The 25,222-nt window shown below is 47.4% G+C and overlaps 1 protein-coding gene across 1 annotated transcript in view; it reads right to left on the bottom strand.

Annotated features, from left to right (window-relative positions):
- The window catches only part of LOC119187024 (uncharacterized), a 231,027-nt gene that overhangs the window by 17,091 nt on the left and 188,714 nt on the right, over positions 1-25,222 (bottom strand). The gene's annotated exons all lie outside the window — the stretch shown is intronic.

Below are 25,222 nucleotides of genomic sequence, written 5' to 3'. Positions count from 1 at the left end.
CATGGCGCGCCTTCTGTGGCGCACCCATGCTACAGTGCACTAGAGGGGGGCTTTGTGTAGTGTGTTCAGGAGCCGCGCGTGCCATGCATAGCAACGAAGCGGCGAATGTAGAAAGTCTCGGGTGCAGGCGGCGGCGTTACAGTCGCGTGGGCTGGCAGTAGCGGCTAACCGCGGAACGGCGGCAGCGGTGGCAGCGGCTTCTTCGGCGCGTAAACAGCTCTCGGTGTGCATGGGTGTCGTTTGGTTTTTTGAAGTTTGAGCAGAAATGGCCAAGCGGAAACGGCAACGCCACTGCTTTGCCCCGGGGTGCCAGACAGGGTACAAGTGGACGAAAGGTCGGCAGCCATCCCTGTTTTCTGTGCCAAAAGACGAAGAGAAGCGAAAACTGTGGGAGCGCAACTTGCAACGGCAAGACAAGAGCCTGGACGAAACATGTGCCGTGTGTGAACTTCATTTTGAGCCGTCATGTATTATCACAGACTATGTGCACGTTGTGAATGGAGAAGAAGTGCGGATCCCGCGTGGGAAACCGGAGCTCGCCCCTGACGCGGTACCCACGGCATTGCTAAACGCTCCGGCGTAATTGTCAAAAAAAGCAACGCAGCCGCGACCGCCTAGGAAAAGGTTGAACAATGACGCCCCTTCCCCAGTCGCCACGAAGAGATGCAGAGTTTGCGCCCACGAAGCCGGCAATTTAGATTCAAGTAGTGTCTGCTCCACTGGTGTAATGTCAGAACCTGTGCCCACTGTTTGCGGGGCATCATCCGCTCCCGAATATTGTCAGGCAGCAAAGGACGACGCAGTTGTCTATAAGGAAAACAAGTTTATTGGAGCGAACCTGTGCTCCCCTAACAACTGAAAGAATACACAGGCGGCGAAGCAGTAGCCGGCAAAACGACGGGCACGCTAGTGAGCGTCGGCGATCGAATGTCGCGGCATCGGCTGTGCGGGAATTTATATCCCACGTCCCGAGGGTTTCTCGAATAGTCGAATTGTATCGAGAACGCCGTGATAGCGTTTGTGAGAAACGCTGTTCGCTCGGAACGCTCGAAGCGCTGTTCGATAGCATTTGTTCGAAACGGTGTGGTAGCGTTTGTCCGAAACGCTGTGAAAAGAGCGATAGCACAGGCCGGCGCCGCCAGGCCGGAAAAACAAAACACAAATAAACAAACCCAATGCATGGTTCGCGGCATTACCTCCCCCCCCTCTAAGAGTGCATCGACCCGATGCTAACATAAGGGACAGTCCACACAAATTAAAATAAAAGTTCGTCATCGTCCGTAGAAAGGTTTTAAGCGAACTACATGGACGACTTCGGGCCGCGTGCGTCGTCGTGATGTACGGGAGTCACCATCAGGGATCATTTCGTACGTTAGTTCGCCAGCACGTCGTAGAATCCGGTAGGGTCCGAAAGAGCGTCGTAGAAGTTTCTAACTGAGTCCACGTCGTCGAATGGGAGTCAAAACCCACACACGATCTCCAGGATGGTACTCGGCGTCTCGGCGTCAGAGATTGTAGCGTCCGGCATCCACCAGTTGCTGGTCCTATATACGAGCTCGAGCGAGCTAGCGGGCCTCCTCCGCACGTTGGAGGTATCCTTGGACGTCGGCGTTGAAGTCGTCGTCTTCTACGTGCGGAAGCATGGCGTCGAGCATCGTAGTCGGCCGTCTTCCGTAGACGAGCTCGAACGGTGTCATCTGCGTGGTTTCTTGGATAGCCGTGTTGTACGCAAACGTGACGTACGGGAGGACTTCGTCCCACGTCTTATGTTCAACGTCGACGTACATAGACAGCATATCCGCGATTGTCTTATTCAGCCGTTCCGTTAGTCCGTTCGTTTGGGGGTGGTACGCCGTCGTTCTTCGGTGATCTGTGTTGCTGTAGCGTAAGATTCCTTGCATGAGCTCCGCAGTGAAGGTCGTTCCGCGGCCCGTGATTAGGACCTCAAGGGCTCCATGTCGCAGCACAATTTGGTTAATAAAGAACTTTGCAACTTCTTGTGCAGTTCCCCTAGGAAGAGCGGTGGTCTCTGCATAGTGCGTCATGTAGTCTGTCGCTACGACAATCCATTTGTTCGCGGATCGGGATGTAGAGAACGGGCCCAGAAGGTCCATTCTGATCTGTTGGAAGGGCCTCGTTGGGACGGCGATCGGCTGCAGAAGTCCGGCTGATCTCGTCGGTGGTGTTTTTCGTCGCTGGCAGTCACGGCAGCTCCAGACGTAGTGGGTGACATCGGATGTAAGGCGAGGCCAGAAGTATTTCGCCTTGATTTTTGTAATCGTGCGAGCTGTTCCGAGATGTCCGGAAGATGGGTCATCGTGGCACGCTTCCAAAATTTCGTCACGAAGGTCTGCGGGGATGACAAGTAGATAATTCGTTCTCGTCCCGGGGTTGAAATTTTTCTTCACTAGGATGGAGTTTTTGAGGCTGAATCCTGGTAAGTTGCGCTTGAACGCCCTAGGCACGGCGACGTTGCGTCCTTCGAGGTAGTCGATCATGGCGCGGAGGTCAGGGTCGGCACGCTGCTGGGCGGCTAGGTCGCTCTCTGTCACAACTCCGAAGAACGCGCTGTCTTCATCGGAGTCCTGTGGCGGTGGGTCGACGGGGGCGCGGGACAGGCAGTCGGCGTCGGAGTGTTTCCTGCCGGATTTGTAGAATATTGTAACGTCAAACTCTTGCAGGCGCAAGCTCCACCGCCCAAGACGGCCAGAGGGGTCCTTCAAATTGGCGAGCCAACACAGCACATGATAGTCTGTCACAACCTTAAACGGTCTACCATAGACGTATGGGCGAAATTTTGAAATGGCCCATATGATAGGCAGGCTCTCTTTCTCGGAGGCAGAGTAGTTTCTCTCCTCCTTCGACAGACCACGGCTTGCATAGGCGATTACCTTTTCGTAACCGCTTTGCTTTTGGACGAGGACGGCACCCAAACCGATATCACTGGGGTCCGTGTGCATTTCCGTTTCGGAGTTTTCGTCGAAATGAGCGAGCACGGGCGGGTTTTGCAGGCGTTGTTGCAGGTCGCAGAATGCCTTTTCTTAATAATTTTTCCAGCTGAAAGGGGTGCTTTCTTTCGTCAGGCGCGTGAGTGGCTCTGCAATGCGGGGGAAGTTTGCGACAAAGCGCCCGTAGTATGCGCACAGTCCGAGAAACCTTCGCACACCCTTTTTATCTTTCGGCCTTCGGAAGTTCGCAATAGCTGATGTTTTTGCCGGGTCAGGTAGGACTCCCGCGGCGTTCACGACGTGACCCAAGAACTTGAGTTCCTCGTACGCGAAAAGGCACTTCTCAGGCTTCAGCGTTAACCCCGACGTACGAATGGCCTCGAGTACAGATTCCAATCTTGTGAGGTGTTCGTCGAATGTCCGGGCGAATACGACAACGTCGTCGAGGTATACGAGGCAAGTGTGCCACTTCAGGCCTGCTAGCACAGTGTCCATGACTCTCTGAAACGTTGCGGGCGCCGTGCACAGCCCAAACGGCATCACCTTGAACTCGTATAGACCGTCCGGGGTTATAAATGCAGTCTTCTCTCGGTCTCTCTCGCCCACTTCAATTTGCCAGTAGCCGGTCTTCAGATGCATGGATGAGAAGTACTTGGCGTGACAGAGGTGGTCGAGGGCGTCGTAGATTCGTGGCAGGGGGTACACGTCCTTTTTGGTGATTTTGTTTAGTCTCCGGTGGTCAACGCAGAATCTTAAAGTGCCATTTTTTTCTTCCCGAGTACAGCCGGCGCAGCCCACGGACTTTTTGATGGCTGTATTATGTCGTCGCTGAGCATGTCATCTACTTGAGTCCGGATCGCTTCGCGCTCGTGTGAAGAAACGCGGTACGGTGACTGTCTGGTAGGTCGGGCTCCATCTTCGGTTATTATCCGGTGCTTCGCCAAAGGTGTCTGACGTAACTTCGAGTTCCAGGAAAAACACTCGCTGTAGCGACGGAGCAACTCCAGTAATCTGTCCCGATTTGCTTGCGACAGCGCCGGGTTCACGTCGAAAGGATGTGGCAGCCTGGAAGCATCTGCACGTGCGCGTTCAAAGGTGGCGACCGCGATCACTTGACTCACTTCTTGCGTTTCTTCGAGGAACGCAAGTGCAGCGCCCTTGTTTAGATGCTGGTACTCCTCGGTGAAATTGGTGACCAAAACGTGGGATCTGCGTTGCTTAAACCGCGCAATGCCTCTTGCGACAGACACACCGCGGTCTAGAAGCAACCTTTGGTCAGTCTCCACGATAGTGTCGACGTCAGGAGCAGCACCTTCACAATAGACGGCTATCATCAAGCTTGCGCGGGGTGGCAGGGTGACGTGATCGTCGACGATCCTTACAGCAGCACGGTGTCCGAGGTTCGGCTGCGGCGTCGTGGAGTGATCGGAAGAAAACGTTATCTACCTGGTCTGCAGATCAATTATTGCGCCATTGTCCGTCAAAAAGTCTATTCCGAGAATCACGTCGCGGGAGCAGTTAGGCAAAATGACGAACTTCGAAGGGTACGTAGTGCCGTCTATGGTGACGCGCGATGTGCACATTCCACTTGGGGTCACGAGGTGGCCTCCTGCTGTGCGTATGTGCGGACCGTCCCATCTGGTCGTAACTTTCTTTAGCTTGGACGCGAATGATCCGCTCATGACCGAGTAGTCGGCTCTCGTGTCGATGAGGGCGACTACGTCAAGGCCGTCAATGGACAACTGAACGTCGGATGCCGCTTTCCTCGAATTTCGGGTGCGTCGGGGCGTCGTATCACGGCTTGCACGTGTTGATAGTCGGGCACTATGCGTCGTCATCGTCGTCTTCTCAGCGGCAGGCTTTGTCATTTTGGGTACGCGTCGCACAGCGTAGCTGTCGTCGTTTTCGGGGGTCTCGTCAGGGTGTCGTCGGGTCGTCGGGATGAGGGCATGTCGTGAATCACGGTCTTGCGTCGTTGGAGGGTTTTAATTTTCTCGCCGTTGTGCAACTTCACCTCCAGAAGTTGCTGCTTTTAGTTTCCCCCTCGTGGGCTGGGGGACCTTCCACGGGCGAAATTAGCATTGCTGCGACGGTTGGGGGATTGGTACGGGTAGGGCGACGGCGAACGGTTGAAACGGGATGGTCCACGGCTGGTGTTCGACAGGTATTCTTCGATCTCAAATGGGCGCTGGCCGGCTCGCAGGCGGGATGCGTCGACGGAGAACCCACGCAAACCCAGCCTCTTGTACGGGCAGCGGCGGTAGACGTGGTCAGCCTCTCCGCAGTGGTAGCACAGCGGACGATTATCTGGCGTTCGCCACACCTCGGTCTTCCTGGGCGCCTGGTTTCGGGTTACAGGGGGTCGGGCGGGCGACATTTGGCAGCGGTACGGCGGGGCCTCTTGATAACGGGTCGGGACGGGTCGGGGTCGACGAGAAGCAGCGGAGTAGGTCTTCGCTTGTGGTTCGCAAGAAGCTTCCGACGGAGTGGAATTCCCCAGTGCTTGCTGAACCTCCTCGCGGACGACGTCAGTGAGGGAGGCGACTTGGGGCTGCGGCGTTGCTGGGAACAATTTCCTCAGTTCCTCGCGAACGACGGCGCGGATGGTCTCCCGCAAGTCTTCCGTCGCCAATCAAGGGGCGTTTACCGGGTTCACCGAAAGGGTGTTGAGTTGTCTATCGTATTGCCGCGAACGCATATCCAAGGTCCTCTCGATCATCGAAGCCTTGGTGACGAACTCAGCGACGGTCTTAGGGGGGTTGCGGATGAGTCCAGCGAAGAGCTCTTATTTAACTCCCCGCATCAGAAAGCGCACCTTCTTCTCTTCTTCCATTTCGCGGTCAGCTCTCCGGAACCGCATCTTCATCTCCTCAGCGAACAGTACAACACCTTCGTTAGGGTGTTGCATTCGCGTCTCCAACAAAAGGGCGGCTCGTTCTTTCCACACAACCGTAGCGAATGTTTTGAGGAATTCGCTCTTAAAGACAGTCCAGTCGGTTAGGGAACCTTCATGATTCTCAAACCACGTTCGAGCTGCATTCTCCAAATAGAAGGCATGACGAAACGTTTCTTCGTCATCCCACCTGTTAAAGATGCGGATGCGCTCCAGCTTCTCCAGCCACTCTTCCGGGTCTTCACCAGGAGATCCTCGGAATGATGGGGGCTCACGAGGTTGTTGCAGAACGACGGGAGGGTTGGTAGCGCTGGTCATGGTGCCTGCGTTGATCATCGTGGTTTTTAAGTCTTCTTTCCTTTTTTTATGAAAAAAAGTCTTCTTTCCTTTTTTTTTATCCTATCCCGACTGCGGCGGCTGCATTTCCGATGGAGGCGGAAATGTTGTAGGCCCGTGTGCTCAGATTTGGGTGCACGTTAAAGAACCCCAGGTGGTCTAAATTTCCGGAGCCCTCCACTACGGCGTCTCTCATAATCATATAGTGGTTTTGGGACGTTAAACCCCACATATCAATCAATCAATCCTTTTTTATCCGGGAGCAGTCCAAACTCTGGCTGAAGGCCTAGCTGTCGGCGGCTGACACGAGTTGGGCGTGCTTGTCGTGTTGGGCTTGCTTGTCGGCTTGGCAATGGCTTAGGGTTCATGTACCCAGAACCTCCACCAGATGCCACGCAGCAAAGGACGACACAGTTGTCTATAAGGAAAACAAGTTTATTGGAGCGAACCTGTTTTCCCCTAACAACTGAAAGAATACACAGGCGGCGAAGCAGCAGCCGGCAAAACGACGGGCACGCTAGTGAGCGTCGGCGATCGAATGTCGCGGCATCGGCTGTGCGGGAATTTATATCCCTCGGCGCGAGGGTTTCTCGAATAGTCGAATTGTATCGAGAACGCCGTGATAGCGTTTGTTAAAAACGCTGTTCGTTCGGAACGCTCGAAGCGCTGTTCGATAGCGTTTGTTCGAAACGCTGTGGTAGCGTTTGTTCGAAACGCTGTGAAAACAGCGATAGCACAGGCCGGCGCAGCCAGGCCGAAAAAACAAAACACAAATAAACAAACCCAATGCATGGTTCGCGGCAATATCTACTGGCCCTTAATGTGCCCTCCATATATTGGAGTTGCCATCGTGTGGCTAATCGCACATTTCCTCTCTACTGCAAGCTGAAAATGGATGGAAATGAAATTGCATCAGAGAGAGTAGTTATCTTTTCACACGACGGTGAGGATAGCCAGCGCGGCGTCGCCTACAATGCCTACCTCTGGGGTTGATTGGTAGAAAAGGGACACGTCGCTGGATCTGGAGAAGCCGAGGATGTTCGACGAAACGTTGACTCGTACGCTGCGTGCAAAGGTGCCTTGTAAACAAAAAGCATGCAAAAGTGTGACCTGACAAGAGGACTGCAGGAGCAAGTGATTACCCACGAAGGCACCTATTTCAGCAAGCGCTGCGTAGGAAAAGGGCCATCAGAAGGTACGATTCATTGTCGCTAATTGGTTCTGTGAATTATTTATGAATTGCTTAAGCTTTCAGCATCAAATATGTTAGTCTAGATGAGTTTACACTACGTCAGCAATGTCTCATTTTGTTACTGTGTTTTTCAGGTCAAGCATGCATCTCTTGCAAATACCTCAGAAAGGCCATTTTGACGAGGAAGTCAAGGCTCAAGAGGTCAGTCAGGAGGCATGTCGTAAGCACTTCTCAGAAACTCCGTTCAGCCAGGCAAAAGATCAGGAGGCTGTCGTCTTGATCAGCTAACCTCAAGGACGAGCTCTGCAGAATGCAGGAGGCAAACGCCTCGAAACCAGAAGACGTACTTCATGCTCAGATTGAAACTTTGCCACCAAAACAGCAACAGTGCATCATGCAGTGTTTTTCAGCTGCGAAGAAAAGGAGCTCCAAGGGAAATGTCTACTCCAAAGACTGGAGTTTAGAGTGTATCCTCATGAAGATGAAGAGTGCGAAACTCTATGAGCACCTTCGCAAACACAACATTATTTCCCTTCGAAGTAAAACAACCTTGAAGCGATACCTCATACTGTCCAAAGCGGATTTGGATTTAATGAGAAGGTGCTGAAGAAACTAAAAGAAAAGACAACACGCATCAGTAGTTTCAGAAGACGTGGTGGGCTCTTGGTTGATGAAATTAAGCTCTCCGAACATTTGACAGTAACTTCTACTGGACATATCGAAGGGTTTGTCGACATGGGCCCCTTCACGACTGATGGTCAAAACGTGCCCTGTGACCACGGCATGATTGTCATGTTCGTTCCGTTGACAAGAAAATGAAATCAGGTTATTGGCGCCTTTGGAACGAGCTCCAATGTCAAAGGAGAGATGCTTGCAAAAATTTTTATTCAAGCAACAATACTTGCAGAAGCCAGCGGACTATTTGTTGATTTTGTAACGTGCGATGGAGCCGTGTGGAACAGGAAATTGTGGGACATCCTGGGAATTGGCGTGAAGTCGGGCAAGATCACCAGCAAGCTTCAGCACCCCGTTGATTCTTCCCGTTACCTTCACTTCATGTCGGATTTCCCCCATCTGCTGAAATGTGTAAGGAACACACTCCTCAAAGGCCCTCTCAGTACTCCAAATGGCAAGGTATGTGGCATGATTTTGTATTGTAATTGTGTGACACATGGAATTTCTGGGGGGCTTTTTGACAAAAAGCAACTTGAAGAAACATTTTGCTCTCTAAAGCCATGTTTATTAAGTACAGAAGACGTACTTCATGCTTCATACTTCATGCTTTCGTATATACGAACATGAGAAGTATCCTGCCCAAACGCGACTCACTTTCACACATAACAGATACCACTGACTGCAATTTCATAGTTCGAACCGAAACTTGGCTAACTTCATTCATTTCCAACACCGAACTACAGTGCTGTTTCCCTGATTTTGTAATTTTTCGGCGCGGCCGAGAAAATAAACGTGGTGGTGGTGTCATGATGGCCGCCCATAACAGTGTTCAGTGCTCCATAGTTGATGTACCCTCTCCCTTAGAAATCTTTTTTGTGCATTTCCAAGCGTCTAATCCACCAGTTGTAATCGGAGTGTGTTACCGCCCACCTGAAGCCGATACATCTTTCACAAAACATTTCCATGATGCCATTTATTCTGTCACAACTGCATTTTCAAACGCCCCACTTATTTTATTTGGTGACTTCAATTTCCCCGGAATAACATGGTCAAATGTAGCACTAACTGCATCAAAACACAGCGCTGAAAGTGACTTCTTAAACTCTTGTTTAACATTCGGCTTATCACAAATTATTTCTAAACCTACTCGACAAACAGAACACTCCTCCAACATTCTAGACCTATTGCTTACGTCTCACCCTGATAATTTTAGTACAGTGTCATATTTATCTGCCATTAGCGATCACTCTGTTTTTCAGACAACCTTTCAGTGCTACTTACCTAATCCCAAGAAAATTAAGAGAACAATCACATTATACAATAAGGGCAACTACAGTGCTATAAACGATGAACTAACAGCTTTCTCTGAATCCTTTCAAACCGATTTTTTATGCGCACTGTCGAAACAAACTGGCACCTATTTAAAACCAAACTACAGCACCTGATAAAAGTTCACGTTCCCACCGTCACCTTAACCATAAGGTCAACATCCCCATGGTTCAACGCCTTACTAAAACGTCTTAAAAATAAAAAGAAGCGCCAGTTCCGCTCCGCTAAGCATTCAGACACCTAGTACGCGTGGGACAAATACAAGGCAACCGAAAAGCTTTTTGCTTCTCTCGCAGCTAAAGCCAAGCGTTCTTTCTATTCTTCTACCTTACCTGATATGCTCTGAAAAAATCCTAAGCAATTTTGGAAAACAATTACCCCTCATTTATTACCCCTTCATCGAACATTACACTACGCGACGAACAAAATGTTTCAATTCCTGAACACTACACTTCGCATGTATTAAATGAAACCTTCTGCTCTGTATTCACCATAGAATCTGATGGTGACCTTCCCCAAGCCCTTCCTGTATGCCACCCGATCATGTCGAAAATTGTATTTCATGCCAATGGTATTTCCGAGATAATCGACCCGTTAAAGCTTACTTCATCAATGAGTATAGATGGCATTAACACAAAAATATTGAAGAACACTAAAATCGTAACAAGTGTGATTTTATCTAACATTTTTCAGCAATCACTCTCATCTGGAGTGGTGCCCGAAGACTGGAAGGTAGGCAAGGTCATTCCAATCCCAAAAAAAAGGTAACTCGTATTCACCCAAAAACTATCGTCCCATTTCGCTCACAAGTGTATGCTCTAAAATAATGGAACACGTATTCTATTCCCACATAGTCAACTTTCTCGCACCTCTTCATTTCTTTCATAAAAACCAACATGGCTTTAAAAAAGATGTTTCGTGTGACACTCAACTAGCTCTGTTTACTAATGACATTAGCTCTAGCATTGATGTAAATATACCAATAGACGCGCTCTTTTTAGACTTCGAAAAAGCTTTTGACAAAGTTCCTCATAAACGCTTGTTCTTAAAACTTTGTTGTCTACGCCTTGACCCTTTAGTTTTCAATTGGATTTGCGACTTTTTAACTAACCGCCAGCAGTTCGTTTACGCAAATAATCTTTTTTCGTCTTTACGCCCAGTCATTTCAGGCGTGCCTCAAGGCACGGTTCTAGGACCTTTGCTTTTTCTCATATATATTAACGACTTGCCGAATAATATTTCTTCTAACATCAGACTTTTCGCCGATGATTGTGTCATTTATCGCCCAATTAACAACACATCAGATGTTCATGAACTTCAATCTGACCTTCATAAAATTGAAATCTGGTGTACAACGTGGTCAATGTCCCTTAACGCAAACAAAACGTCACTAGTCTCTTTCCATCGCCGAAAGTGCTACCCATCTCCAGCATACTTCATTAACAACACTCAAATTTCATGCGTAACTACATACAAGTATCTAGGTGTCCATTTTTCTTCTGATTTAACATGGTCCCTTCACATAACGCACATTACTAACGAAGCAAACCGTGCTCTTGGCTGTCTGCGCCGAAACCTTTATCTAGCTCCTACCCCTGTCAAACTACTCGCTTATCAGACACTAATCAGACCAAAACTTGAATACGCATGCGCTGTTTGGGACCCTCATCAGAGTAACAATACTAAAACGCTTGAAGCAGTGCAAAGCCGGGCCACCTTTTCCACCTTTGGCTAAGATTCATCTTTTCAGATTATTCATATCAGTCAAGCGTAACCGAACTTAAATCTCGTGCTAACCCCGCTACCCTTCGTCACGCCGCTGTATAGCTCGTCTGTGCCTGTTTTTCAAGTTTTATCATGGATCGCCTCATACTCCCACCATCAAACCAGCCCATCGTCATTCAGACCGCATCAATCACAGAAAAGCTGTTTACCCACCAAGAGCTCACACCACTGCGCACCTGTCATCCTTCTTTGTCAAGACCGCACAAGATTGGAATGGCCTTCCTCCTCACGTTGCGCACCACTCCAGTACCATCAACTTCAAAGCAGCGATCGAGCATCTACTCCTTTAACCGATTGTAATAGCACACTTCTCATGTAAAACCCCTTCATTGGGGCCTTTGAGGTACTGTAAATAAATAAATAAATAAATAAATAATTAAATAAATAAATAAATAAATAATATAATTGAAGCATGTAAATCCGCGTCTTGATATACAGTGCTTCTATTTCAGGTTTCCATCGAGCCTGTAAAGAAAGCGTACGAAATGAATTGCAACAACGTCACCCTGAAAGCTATGCCTGGCCTTACATCTGTGCACCTAAATCCTAACAATTTTGAAAAGATGAGGGTGAACTACACCTTTCACCTTTTTGGTGACCGTGTGATCACTGGCCTCCAGTTTTACAAAGGCAGATTCGAGCCTCCATGGGACAAGATTGACGCAACATTGTCATTTTTCAGGTAAGGATGAAAATTAGAACTTGTGTGTTCATTTTATCTTTCTTGTTGTTCTTGCTGTTCACATAAAAGAAAAAATAAACATTGCAGTTATGTACTTATTATCTTTAGGACCCATCAACAGCCTGATCACAACTATGACTTCACGCTTCCCTGAAAAAGCTCTTCGTCCTGGCTCCAGGGTGTGCAACTGCTGAAGGACTTTCTAGATTTCTTGTCTCAGTGGGAAACTCATGTAAAAGCAGAAAAGAAATGCATGCACGGTGCACTGAACGTTGAAAAGGCAAAAGAAGCCAGTGGATTTTTAAGTAAATCAACTGCCGACGGTTTGAAGGTGACAATAGCGAGCACCCTTCACTTATTGGATTACCTTGCAGTGCATGGATACAAGTACATTATGACACCTCGGTTGAGTCAGGACCCCTTGGAAAACTTTTTTGGAATTATCAGGCAATCATTCGGCTCCAACAACCACCCCACACCAACACAATTCCTCATTGTCGTCAACTGTCTTTCTTTTTACAATCTTGCTAAGGTAGTTGGTGCAGGTAATGCCGAGCAAGTGCAAGGTAGTGAGGATTTAAGTTCTCTTCTGAGCGCACGTGATGTTGGTGTTCCAGAGACTAGTGTTAGCACGCTTGATAAGTTCATTGAGTCAGGAGACTTGGCTTCAGCTGAACGCCTACTTCACAGGGTTCCTGTTGATCACAAAGCGTGCATTGAACAAAGGAGTGACAGCCGACTCGTACATTATATGGCGGGGTATGTCGCTCGCAAGTTCCTTTACCGTAGCAATTGTGAGGAGTGCAGAGGTAGTCTTTTGGACAGCTCTGTCAACAACAAAGACGAAGCATGCCAGTTTACGGTAATGTGTGACAAGGGAGGATTGGTGTACCCCTCACAGGCAGTGTTTCAGGCAGTGAAGCAGTTAGAAAATATCTTCACTGTGCATTTCAGTCAAGAGAAGCTGTGCAGTGATAGCATTCTTGATGTGATGTCACTAGTGAAGTCGCAGTTTGGAGACAGTATCGGCTGCGCGCCGCATGAAGATGACCTCACAACTGAACTAATCAAGTTTTATGTTCTGACAAAACTTCATTTTTATGTGAGAGGACTGAATCAGTCACGAGCAGATCGCAGGAAGAAGAAACTGCACGGGAAGATCAGTCGTTGCTCATGAGTGTATTGCTTTACCTGTGAAATAAAAAGTTCGCATTGGTTACGAGGACCTTGCTTTTTTTTGCGCCATCTCAGCTTGTAGTCGCCCCAACAGCTAACTTTTGTTTGCGGGGTTTAATAGTTGATTGCTTAGCGGTAGCGGGTCGGAGTTTTTTTCCCCCAAACGGGAAGAGCCATTCCGGGAAGAGCCATAACCGGGAAGAGCCATTCTTAACGAAAATCAGTTGAATAGTAATTGCTGCGCAAATTTGCCGCGGTTCGCATAGCCGCCCGAGGTCGGCCGCCGCCTACGCGTAAAGCCGATGCAGCCGTGGCGCCGCCTCGCGGCGCCGACGCGTAACGCGTCAGCCGACAACCTTTCCTGAGCACACTACCCAAAAGCCCTCTAGTGCACTGTACCCATGCCGGCTCGCCTGACTGCTTTCCCTTTCCCGGCGGCAGCGCGGGCCGCGTCCGAGACAGTCGTCTGCGTCCTTTCCCTCCTAGATTTCGCTCGCAGGATTTCAAGCTGGACGGTTGTGCCCACGCGATCTCCGACGCCAGCGTAGCTCCCGCCGACTGGTTTGCCCTCCGCGGTCTCCTGACGCCGTGCAGCTCTCGCATTGTGGCGCCCCGCCCTTAGACTGCTTCGACCGGATCCCCACTTTCCTATCTTCTTTTTTTTTCATCGCTTGCCTGTCCACTTCGTCTATTTTCCTTCTATTCTTTTTAACCCTCCTTCCCCCCACCCCTATAAGGCACTGCGCCGTGTCGCCTGAGGGCAGACAGAAATGAGGTGCCTTTTTTTCTCTTCCTTTTAACCACTACCACCACCACCACCCTCCTATACTTCCTCCTTAATCTTTACCTCCCACTCCCCCTTCCCCCGCGCGAAGCCGTGTTGGTGCCTTCGCATTGAAAGTACAGTGTACTAGAAGTATTGGATAGTGAAAAGAGCGGAGGGCGGCGGCCATAGGATTCGTGAAGCCAAGAGCTAAAACTCTCGCTAGGGGCACTGGTGTGCTCTTTCCGAGGAGACCATGCCGGCTGCAAGCGTTTGCATGCTTTACCGCGTGGCGTTGCGACGGGTCGGTGTGTTTTTTGCAAGTGAATCCGTGACTCTCTCTGTGTTCGATGCTGTGCTAATGTCACTTCTAGGGTAATGGAAGCGAAGAAGGAAAAAAACGGATACGCATTGCTATGCACCCGGATGCAAGAGCGGGTATCCTGGTTTTCGAGATTGATTGATATGTGGGGTTTTAACGTCCCAAAACCACTATATGATTATGAGAGACGCCGTAGTGGAGGGCTCCGGAAATTTAGACCACCTGGGGTTCTTTAACGTGCACCCAAATCTGAGCACACGGGCCTACAACATTTCCGCCTCCATCGAAAATGCAGCCGCCGCAGCCGGGATTCAAACCCGCGACCTGCGGGTCAGCAGCCGAGTACCTTAGCCACTAGACCGCCGCGGCGGGGCATGGTTTAATGACGAAAAGATAGTTCTAATATTGTGCCCGGCACATATATTACTCTCTCTCTAACGGAAGGAAACGGGCGCACGCTGTCTCTTTTTGTAGTGCCTAAGGACAATGAACGGCGGAAGCAATAGGACAGAAACCTTCACCGCAAGGATAAGGCACTTACCGAGACTTCAGCTGTGTGCGAGGGGCACTTTGAGGAGCGTTTTATTTTGCGCGACTATGTGCACGTCGTCAATGGTCAGGAAGTAAGGATTCCTCGAGGTAAGCCGGCACTGATCGACGACGCGGTCCCTACTCTCCTGCCCGATTTGCCAGCCTACCTCTCAAAGGAGACGCGTCAGCGAAGACCAGAGAGAAAACGCGTTGCTGTGAGCCCAGCTACGTGCACAAAGAAGCTGCGTTTGTCTCAACGCGATGTTCTTGATACATCATCCCCAGATGTGGGTGCGGATGGCGACGACAGCCTGGATGGGATGGTGCCCCAGCATGATCTTCGTACGATTGTGAACACTGTGAGTGTCCCGAACGGGTGGGCGCGACTTGCTCTGGACTTTGATGGTGTTGTGTTTGCCACGACAAGTGTAAAAAAAAACATTTGCTCTTCTTCACAAAAGAGTGCTAATGTTTGCAACGGACTGCGCAGACATAGTTACCGCCCGCCTATACTTTCGCGGAAGAGAGAAGAAGGACGTTCCAAACAGATCGGTAAAGGAAGCGGCGGAGACTTTTAGGTATTCCGATAGTGCTATTCTCTGCAAGGGTGCCATGGGCCAAGCAGAGTTTGACAACAACTACAGCAAGAATATCACATGCCACCTCAAGTACTCTGTAGACATTGTATACGGTATTGTTCCCAGCAGATCTTGCTCAGGAATGGTAAGCAAAGAAGGTAAGCACTCAGCTTGTTCTGCGACACTGTGCTATTAATTTTTTTGTTCATGTGGGAAAAAGCACCCTTTAAGACGTGAAAAAAAAAGAGCTTCGCTTGTACATTGAAGTGTAATATCATGTCGCTTCATGCGTCTTCGAGGCTCATAAGTTTCAGCAAACCAGATGAATACCATATCTTGTCATCCTTCTTATCCAAGTGAAAACTAAACGTGCAATTGAAAAATGTTGCCACGCACTTACAAGAAACTCTCCATTTGGATTCACCCTATGTCATGTGTTATTACAAATTAATAAAGGTGCCAGATGGCAATAACAGGAAAGCACAAGCAAAATAGGGAACTGGCTGTGAGAATAATGTTGGACCGCTACAAAAAAAAATCGAAAAATTCGCCTTGTGCTGTTCACTGATTTGTTCAATAATTTCTTACATATTGTAACAGTTGTTGCGTAAATATGGCTCTGAATATGAAAATAAAAGCCAAACTTTTTTTTTGCTTTAGGTGCCGTCTGTGTAGCATGCCGCTACCTAAGGAAGAGCCTACAATCAAGAAAGTCCTGGCTCAAGACAAGAAAGCCTGTGAAGAGGAACATTACTAAGCATCTGAAGCTGGCTCGGCAAAGGACAAAGCGCTTGGCCTCACGTGCTAGCACACTGCAACAAATGGTTTCCGCAATGAAAAATGCAAATTCGAAAATTACTGAAGACGCCCTCAAGAGCAAACTTGAAACATCGCCATCAAAACAAAAAGAGGCCGCTATGCATATGTTTGCAGCAGCTAAACGTAAAGGCATGCGGAGAATGGCATACAGCAAGAGCTGGATCCTCGAGTGTGTCATTATGAAAATGAAAGGCCCGAAACTATATGAGCGCATGCGCAAGCAAAATATTCTTACACTCCCTGCAAAATCAACGCTGAGAAATTACCTGAAGTCTTATAGTACCGGATTTGGCTTTCATCCCAAAATTTTTAAAGTCATTAAGGAAAAAACAAGCACGATGGATCATTTCAAAAGACATGGAGGGCTGCTAGTAGACGAAATGAAACTGTCAGAAAACCTAGCTGTTACTTCCGGTGCACTCATTGAAGGATTCGTTGATCTGAGCTCCTTCACACCTAAGACTGACACACTGTGTGTGACCATAAAATGGTCATTTGTTTCGTACCGTTTGTTGGGAAGTGGACGCAAACTCTTGCCGTATTCGCCACTCATGGTAACGTGAAGAGACCTGCTAGCAAAAATTATGACAGAAGCAGTTATCCTTGCAGAAAATGCGGGATTATTTGTTGACTTCAATACTAGTGACGGCGCATCTTGGAACAGGAAGATGTGGTCTCTGATGGGAATAGGAGCGACTACAACACTGACATATGCAAGGCGCAACACCCAGTTGATGCAAGCCGTTCACTTCACTTTGTGTCCGACTTTCCGCACTTGATTAAGTGCCTCAGAAATGGCCTCCTGAAGAGCAGCTTCAACACAACAGCAGGCGAGGTAAGATAGTTCAGTAGGTTTTCCCTGCATTTCATCTGTTGCAAGCAGGCCGTGTTTGTATGTCCAGAGCTGTATATTGGTTTAAAATGCAAACGGCTTGTCTTTTCTCTGTGTATATTTCGCAGGTCTCTCTTTGTCCACTAAGGAAAGCACTGGAGCTTGACGGCTCTAATGTAACCCTTCAAGCCATGTCTGGAATAACAAGCAGTCACACAAACCCGAACAACTTTGAGAAAATGAGGGTTCCCTTTGCATTTCAAGTGTTTGGTGACAAGGTGCTCAATGGTCTTCGACTGTATGAGACAGAGCTGGAACGCAACTGTGGAAGCATACAACCAGTGCTCACCTTCTTTGGGTAAGTTTACACGCAACGCTTTTTCGAAGGTACATTTATTCAGCTATGAAAAAAAATTGCAGCACTATATATTCAACCATGAACTAACTCTAAAAATGCAACTTCTGGTATTTTTTTCAGAATGATACGAGACGTCATTGAAACAATGACATCCAGATTTCCAAGACAAGCCCTGCGGCCAGACTCTGCGTCGGAGGACAAGCTACTTTCGTTCTTGACGTACCTGACCGAATGGGAGCTGCATGCAGGTGGTCGAGGTGGCTTTCTTTCGGCATCTACTGCGCCTGGCCTGAGAGTCACAATTGCTAGCGTTCTGTCATTGCTGACATATCTGACAGGGAACGTTGGCTACAAGTACCTAATGACCGCCAAGCTTAGTCAGGACCCAGTGAAAAATCTGTTTGGCATAGTACGGCAATCAAGCGGTTGCAATACTCATCCAACACCCCAACAGTTTCTAATTACCGTGTCTTGCCTGAGTTTTTACGGGCTTGCCAGGTCTGTATCTAACGGCAATGCTGAACCTGGTGTTCTTACTGCCCTGCTTGAGCCAGACATGATGGGAGACCAAACACATGGAAAAAGTGACGTCATCAAATGTCTCCTTAGTGACGATGACATTCCCTCTGCAGGACATCAAAAGCAGGGCCCCGTCAAAGACCATGCCTCATGTGTTGAAGCAAAAAGTGATGACCGCCTCGTTTTTTATATTTGTGGTTACGTTGCAAGGAAGTTTTTGTTGAAATCGCAGTGTGATGAATGCCACAAATTGCTTCTCACAAAGAAGGATGATGTGGATTGTCTTGCTGCTGCTCAGTACACCCGGCTGCGAGACAATGGTGGCCTACTGTACCCAACTGGATGACTTTTCAGGTTTATTCGAAGATTAGAAAACCTGTTCACAGCCACATTCAGTACACAGGAGCTGCATCATGAGAGCGTGATGGATATCATTGCTCTTGTTAAGTGAAACCGCCAAGACCGCATTGGATGTGCCAGCCATGCGGAATCGTTGACAGTGAAGGTTATAGCTTTTTATGTCACCACTCGGCTGCACTTTTTTGTGAAGTCTTGAAATCGTTCCGAGAGTAACAGTCCGGACACCTCAAGATACCCGAAGTTGAGCCGCTGTACATAAGTATGTATAATGATATTGCGTGCTTTCTTCCGTGGAACTCTTCGCCTGCAGTATGTTTCGTGAATACGCCTCCCCCTGCCATTGATAATGTGACCTAAATAGAAGTGTCTGCAGGAGGCTCGTGCTTCTGAAATGTACGTTTATTGTATGCATTCATTCAGCAGAAAAATATTTTGTATGTTTCCAACAGGACTTTTGACTGGTGCAGCTAAACAAAGTTTATAAACACAAATTGAAATTTTTATGCGTTCTTCTGCAGCAGCACGATGTGCATGCATCCCGATCAGATATTGCTGCAGGTAAGCGCCATGTACTACCATCGCATGTTACAGATTTTAGGGTTGCTTACATAACACCTTGCTGACAAATTTGATTAAGAGTTCGTAGCAGCGCAAAGGACAAGAGTGGCCAGAAGAGAAGACACATCAGCGCTCTGTGTCTTCTCTTCTGTCCCGTCTTCTCGTTTTGTGCTGCTACACACTCTTAATCTTGTTGTACCAAGACGTCCAATCCTACTGTCTTTTAAGTGACATATTTGGCACGAGGAAAAATAAACATGACATTCTAAAACGCTTCGACGATGCACTCGCTTGTGGCGACCAGCCTGGAGGAGGAATGAGCAATCAGATACTTTCAGCTGAGCGTCGCTTACGCTCAGCCTCGCGCAGATGTAGCTCCCCGAGATGCTTCAAGAAACTGCATACATTTTGCGTTTTTCAGGAGCGCATCTTGCCGAGACGGGCTCAGCTTGGCTGCAAAACTACGGCAAACGCTCCGGTCAGTTACCTTCAAGCGGAGCGAGAGATGCGTTCTGCGTTCCACCACTCGCACGATCGTCCCGCGCACGCGCTTTACACTTCATACAACGCGCTTGTGTGTAAACGAGTATGTAAAAAAAATGCAGGAGTGGCAACTCACAAGCGCTCGCAACGCATAGGCGACAAAGGTGAAGCCACGGAATAGGGGAGCGACCAGCCGAGGCTCGGATGGATGGATGGATGCTATGAGCGTCCCCTTTATAACGGGGTGGTGACAAGTATGCCACCAGGCTCGACAAAAAAAAAAAAAACCTTTTTTTCTTTTTATGTTGGCCTAATGCCTCTACTTCGATAAATTCTATCTTAATGGAAAAAAGGTAAATTTTCAGCTTAAGTTCTCTGCCATTTACGGCACACTGTCCATATTTTATTTTTCCAATATTTATTTTTGTCCTTTCTCTCTACTTTTCTGCCACCAATACTCTAACCGTCTCTTACTTATTTCAATCGCGGGTGTGTTCAGCTTTCCATTGTTGTCCCTAAAACCCAAGGCTTCCTGTAGGCTCGTGCCCAAACGTACACCTGGGTGGATATCTCCACATTCAATCAGAACATGCTCCGCCGTTTCCTTATCTTTCCCGCAGCATGTGCATTGTTCTTCTTCTTTACTGAATCTTGCTTTATAACTACGCGTTCTAAGGCAACCCGATCTCGCTTCAAACAGTAAAGCGCTTCCCCTTGAATTATCGTAAAATGCCTCCCTCCTTATTTCATTTTTGCCCTTTCGGTAGTTACTCAAAGCCGGTTTTTTCTCCATAGCTGCCATCCAGTAAATCCTCTCCGCCTCCCTGACTTTTCCCTTAACGCTCTTTGTTGACATACGGCTTACAATACCAGCCGTATACTTACTAGTGAGTCTTCTAGTTCTTTTTCTCCACTGTGTGTCCACGCTCTTCCTATACAAATAACGGAACACCTTCTCTGCCCATCTACTCTCCTTCATATTTCTTAGCCTTTCTTCGAACCTTATTTTGCTCTGCGCTTCCCTCGCCTCAAAACCTGCCCACCCCATATCGCCCTTTACAGCCTCGTTTGTCGTCTTCCCGTGAGCACCCAACGCGAGGCGTCCCACAGTCCTTTGATTTACATCCATTCCCGCTTGCACCTCTGCCCTCATGCACACCACTGAGTTCCCAAAAGTAAGCCCTGGAACCATTACACCCTTCCACAGACCTCGAAGCACCTCATACCTATTGTATCCCCGCAACGCTCTGTGCTTCATTATTGCCGCATTCCTCTTTCCTTTTGCTGCCGAGGCTTTTTCCTGTACCTCCAGGTATCTATCACTCTCATTTACCCATACTCCAAGGTACTTGTATTCACTTACCCTCGGTATTTCTTGGCCTTGTATGGACACCGTCTGATCACAGGGATCATTGAATACCATCAATCCACACTTCGTTACACTGAATCCTAGTCCAAGAGCTTCACCTTCCCTTCCGCATATATTCGCCAGCTGCTGTATATCATCTCGACTGTCCGCAAATAAGACGATATCGTCCGCATAAAATAAACCTGAAGCTTCTGCTCAATCATCATGCCGCCCTGTTTGTGTGACAGATTAAAACCAATGTTGCTACCTTCTAGCGCTTTTTCCATACTCACCATGTACAGCATGAATAACAGCGGGGACAAAGGACATCCCTGTCTCAGACCCCTGCTAACCTCAACGTTCTCTTTGCTACGCATTCCTTCCCACTCTATGCAAACTGTATTTTCTCGGTATATCTCCCTCAAAAGCTGTATACAGTCGTCGCCCATGCCCATTCCTTTCAATATATCCCACAAAATTTCCTGATTAACGTTGTCGTATGCCCCAGTGATGTCTAGAAAAGCCACGTACAAGGGCCTATTCTCTATTTTGGATATTTCTATACACTGAGTGAGAACAAACAGGTTATCGTCTAACCGCCTGTCGACTCGAAATCCGTTCTGAAGTTCTCCCAAAATATCGTTATGTTCGGCCCATGTTTCTATTTTCATTTTTACTGCTTGCATCGCCATCCTGTATAGTACCGATGTAATGGTTAGTGGTCTATACGAGCGAATCTTGTCCTTTTCTCCCTTGCCTTTATAGATTAAGTTCATTCTACTTTGTCGCCAACTGTCCGGTATTTGTCCGTCCTTTAAGCTTTTTTCTACTGCTTTTAACAATGCTTCTTTAGTGTTATGTCCTAGTTCGTTAATGAGGCTAGCGGGAATCCCATCTAAACCCGCGGCAGTGCGCTTTGGAATTTTTCCTTCGGCCTTTTTTCAGTTGAAATTATCAAGTACTAGCTCTTCCTCTGTTGCTTTCTCCGCCACACTTTTACTCACCGGGGAGATCCCCTGGACGCTCTTTTGAAACGAATCGGCTGTTACCTTTTGGATGTAACCTAGCGCTTCGTACCCTTCCAATTGATTTCCTCCTTCATCTAGAATATGTTGTTGCGTTGTGACAGACTTCCTACCTAGCGCCTTTATGTGGCTCCAAAAAATCCTAGGCGCGGCCTCCTTTTTTTCGTGTATCTCTGTCATCCAGCGTTCACTTTCACCTTTAATTTTTGCCTCTACCAATTTCTGTACAAGGGATTTTTTCTCTAAATATATTTCCCATATTTTTTTGACTTCGTCCTGCGGCCGCTTCTCCTTTTTTGCCTTTCTATGCTCCCGTGAGGCTTCGCGTCGCTTCTCGATCGCCTCCCGGATTTCCTTGTTCCACCAACTTTTTGGCTTCCTTTTTCCTTTCCAGCAAACAGTTTTCTTCTCTTTCCCTATCTCCTTCGTCATTAGATGTAACAGCTCACTATACTCCCAGTCCTTGCCTGGTATTTCGCCTACTTCTTCCTCGACTCTTGCGGCTATATTTATTATTTGTCATTTAAATACGAGCTGCCAGACTTTGATTCCATGCTCATATTTTCAGTTTCGTATCCCATTTGTAATGTTATTCGTTTATGATCACTACCCAAGCTGTTAATGCCTTCCTCGTCTATCCTCATTTCTGTAAGTTTGTGGTGAATTCCTTCAGTCATGAGACAATAATCAATACTTGATTGCTTGTTTCCGACTTCCCATGTGATCTGGCCGTCACATTTAGGCCCCGTGTTAACTATCTCCAGACTATGTTGCTCGCAAAGATCTAGTAATAACTTCCCATTGGTGTCTGAATATCCGTCAAGGTCATGTATGTGGGCATTCATGTCCCCTAGAAGGATGATTTCGGCCCCATTACCAAATTCCTTAATATCCGCACTCATGCAATCCACTATCTCCTGATTCTTTTCTCTGCAGTTATTCCCCGTCCACAAGTAGGCTACCCCTAGCCACGTTTCCTTTCCACCTACTGTGCCCCGAACCCAGAGGTGCTCTGAACACGTCTGTTTCACTCTAACCCATTTGGCTCCGCGGTGAATTAGCATTCCTACACCCCCACCTTTCCTTTCCGATATGGTCCTGTTACACCCTCCCCAAACATAATTTTTAATATGTGGTGGCTCTTCCAAGTCTCTAAGGTGTGTTTCTGTAACCGCATACACGCCTAACTGCTCTTTGTTTAACTGCTCAAGCTCGAGAAACGAGCTTGCACGCCATCTGGCGACCTTTTAAGCACGGCGCATCACGCCTAGGCCGCCGCTCCGGCCACTACAGAATACTTCTAGTACACTAATTGAAAGACAATAAGAGCTCCGCGCTTTTCTCTTCTCTTTCCTCATTCAAGAACCTCTACCGCAAGGCTCCGGTGCGCGTACGCCGTTACGTTAAAGTGGCGCTCTCGGCGCCATTGATGTGTGCAGCATCCGTAAACGCCCGCCGCTCTACCGCTACTTTCGAGAGTTGTGGGAAAGCTCGCCGCCTGTCAATGGAGCGCGGGCGGTTTGGGGTGGCTGAGTTCGATATATCCATTATATGTCAAACTTTTTTCGAAATAAAAAATCAATAATGCATACGATTTCCCACGTGATATAGGAACCGTTCGATATAGGCAATAATTCGATATATATGTGTTCGATATATTAAGGTTTGACTGTAGCACCGATCTTCGCAGCGGTTTTTAACGAAGCTTTAGACATATTCTGCCGCCTTCTTTTCTGCTATCCCATACTATATCAGTTCCAAAAACTGAAGACGCAGTTAAATTACGTGAAGTGAAATCGTACAGGCCAATCAGTCTATCAAATATCGACTACAAGATTTTGATGAATGTACTAGCAAGGGGACTGCTGACAGTTATTAAAAACATTGTAGGCGACTACCAGACATGAGGAATTGAAGGGCGCACTATATTCACAAACATTCACAAGACACGAAGTGTATTGGAGTGCTGCGATGCCACAAACAATTACATCGCGATGATCCAGATAGATTTAAAAAAAACATTTGACAGAGTACTGCACGAAATACTTTTTCTTTTGTTAGACTATGTCAATGTTGGCAAAGTAATTCGAGATACAGTTCGAATGGCATATACTGGATGTAAAACTCGGCTAATCATCAACAAAGTTCTTGGGAAACAAATTAATGTCAGACGTTCTGTACGACAAGGCTGCCCTTTGTCTTTCCTCCTATTTTCAATTTATATAGAGTCATTTTGCCAAAAAGTCATGAAAAGCAGTAACATAGTAGGGTACAAACTACAAGAAGCTGAGGTACGAGTACTGGCATACGCAGATGATATAGCTGTGTTTTGTAAAGATCATGATAGTATCGCTGAAACCATAAAGTTTGTGAACCTTTATTGTAATGCAAGTGGCCGTTTGGTAAACTGGAGCAAGTGAGTGGGTTACTGGCACGGCGAATGGCCTGTGACTTCACAATTTGTGACTGGTATTTCATGGACTACTACTCCGGTACGATACCTAGGTGTGCCTTTAGAATATTATTGTGACCGTGAACCGTACTGGCGGCGTCAGGCCGTGGAGCTACGAGAAAAAGCTGAACAACCTAACGGTATCCAGCTATCAATTTTCGCCAGAGCAACCTTTTGTAACGTATTTTTAGTCAGTAAGCTCTGGTATGTCCTTCAGGTATTGCATTGTTCACGTGTGAATCTACAGAAGCTTCATCGAATATTTGCTGTTTTTTGTGAGATTCTTCTTGGGAGCGAACACGTAGAACTAACTTATTCAGGCGGGTTCGCTCTGGTGGACTTGGTCAGTGTCATTTGTACCTTCGTGAGTTAGTTAATCGGTTTATGTTTTTTCTGACATAATCGAGACCCATTCATACGTACTGTCATACAGCTTAGGCTTGCAAAACGGTTGCTATAATTCGTGGTAGTATCTGGTCACATGACAGCAAGCATTTGAGGTTTCCTAAAAGAAGTTGTTGATTCATGTCTTTTTCTAAAAACTGGTTTTTCATTGGAATACCTCAGCACGGTTTCGCGTAAAAAGTTACACACAAATTTAGTAGAAACAGTTTTTCCTGTTCCCCTATATGGAACATTATACCGTGTAGGCCCTGGCCAAAACGTCTTAAGCCGCGTAAAAAAAATGGAGGTATCACTTGACGCGAAATCCTTTTTCTTTAAATTGCACACTGGGACCTTGCCAGTGACAACATTGATGCAAGAAAAAAAAGGCTTATTCGTTCCTTGGGGTATTGATTGTCTTCTCTGCAAAAAGCCGGAAACAATCGAACATGTTTTTCTGGACTGCTGGGATGCAGTCTTTTTCTGGGATGTTCTCCAAAGGACTTTCATCAAGGATCTGCCTCTCGATGCCTATGGCATGAGATTCCTACCAGTATGAAATGAAGAAGGAATACCTTTCGACCTAGTTATGTTACTGGGCCTACACGGTATATGGCAATCTAGAATGGCGGTGCGCCATGCTGATGTTAATGCACGTCCGGTTAGGCAATACTTTTTTCCATCTGTCTGATCGTTCGTGGAATCACAAAAGGATCAACAAGAGGTGCCCGAATGGCTTCATCTAGTAGAAAGCCTTCTACAGATGAAGGAATTTTAAAAAGCCTGTTAAGTATGATGCTTTTTGCCTCTTTTATTTGTTTCATGTTTCTCTTTTGCTTGATGTATATTTGTTTGTGAATGTTGTATGTACACA

The sequence above is a fragment of the Rhipicephalus microplus genome, chromosome 7 (assembly GCF_043290135.1).
Source record: "Rhipicephalus microplus isolate Deutch F79 chromosome 7, USDA_Rmic, whole genome shotgun sequence".
Taxonomy (NCBI): domain Eukaryota; kingdom Metazoa; phylum Arthropoda; class Arachnida; order Ixodida; family Ixodidae; genus Rhipicephalus; species Rhipicephalus microplus.
The sequence above is the reverse complement of the archived record's forward strand: the minus strand, read 5'-3'. Positions and strand labels throughout refer to the sequence as shown.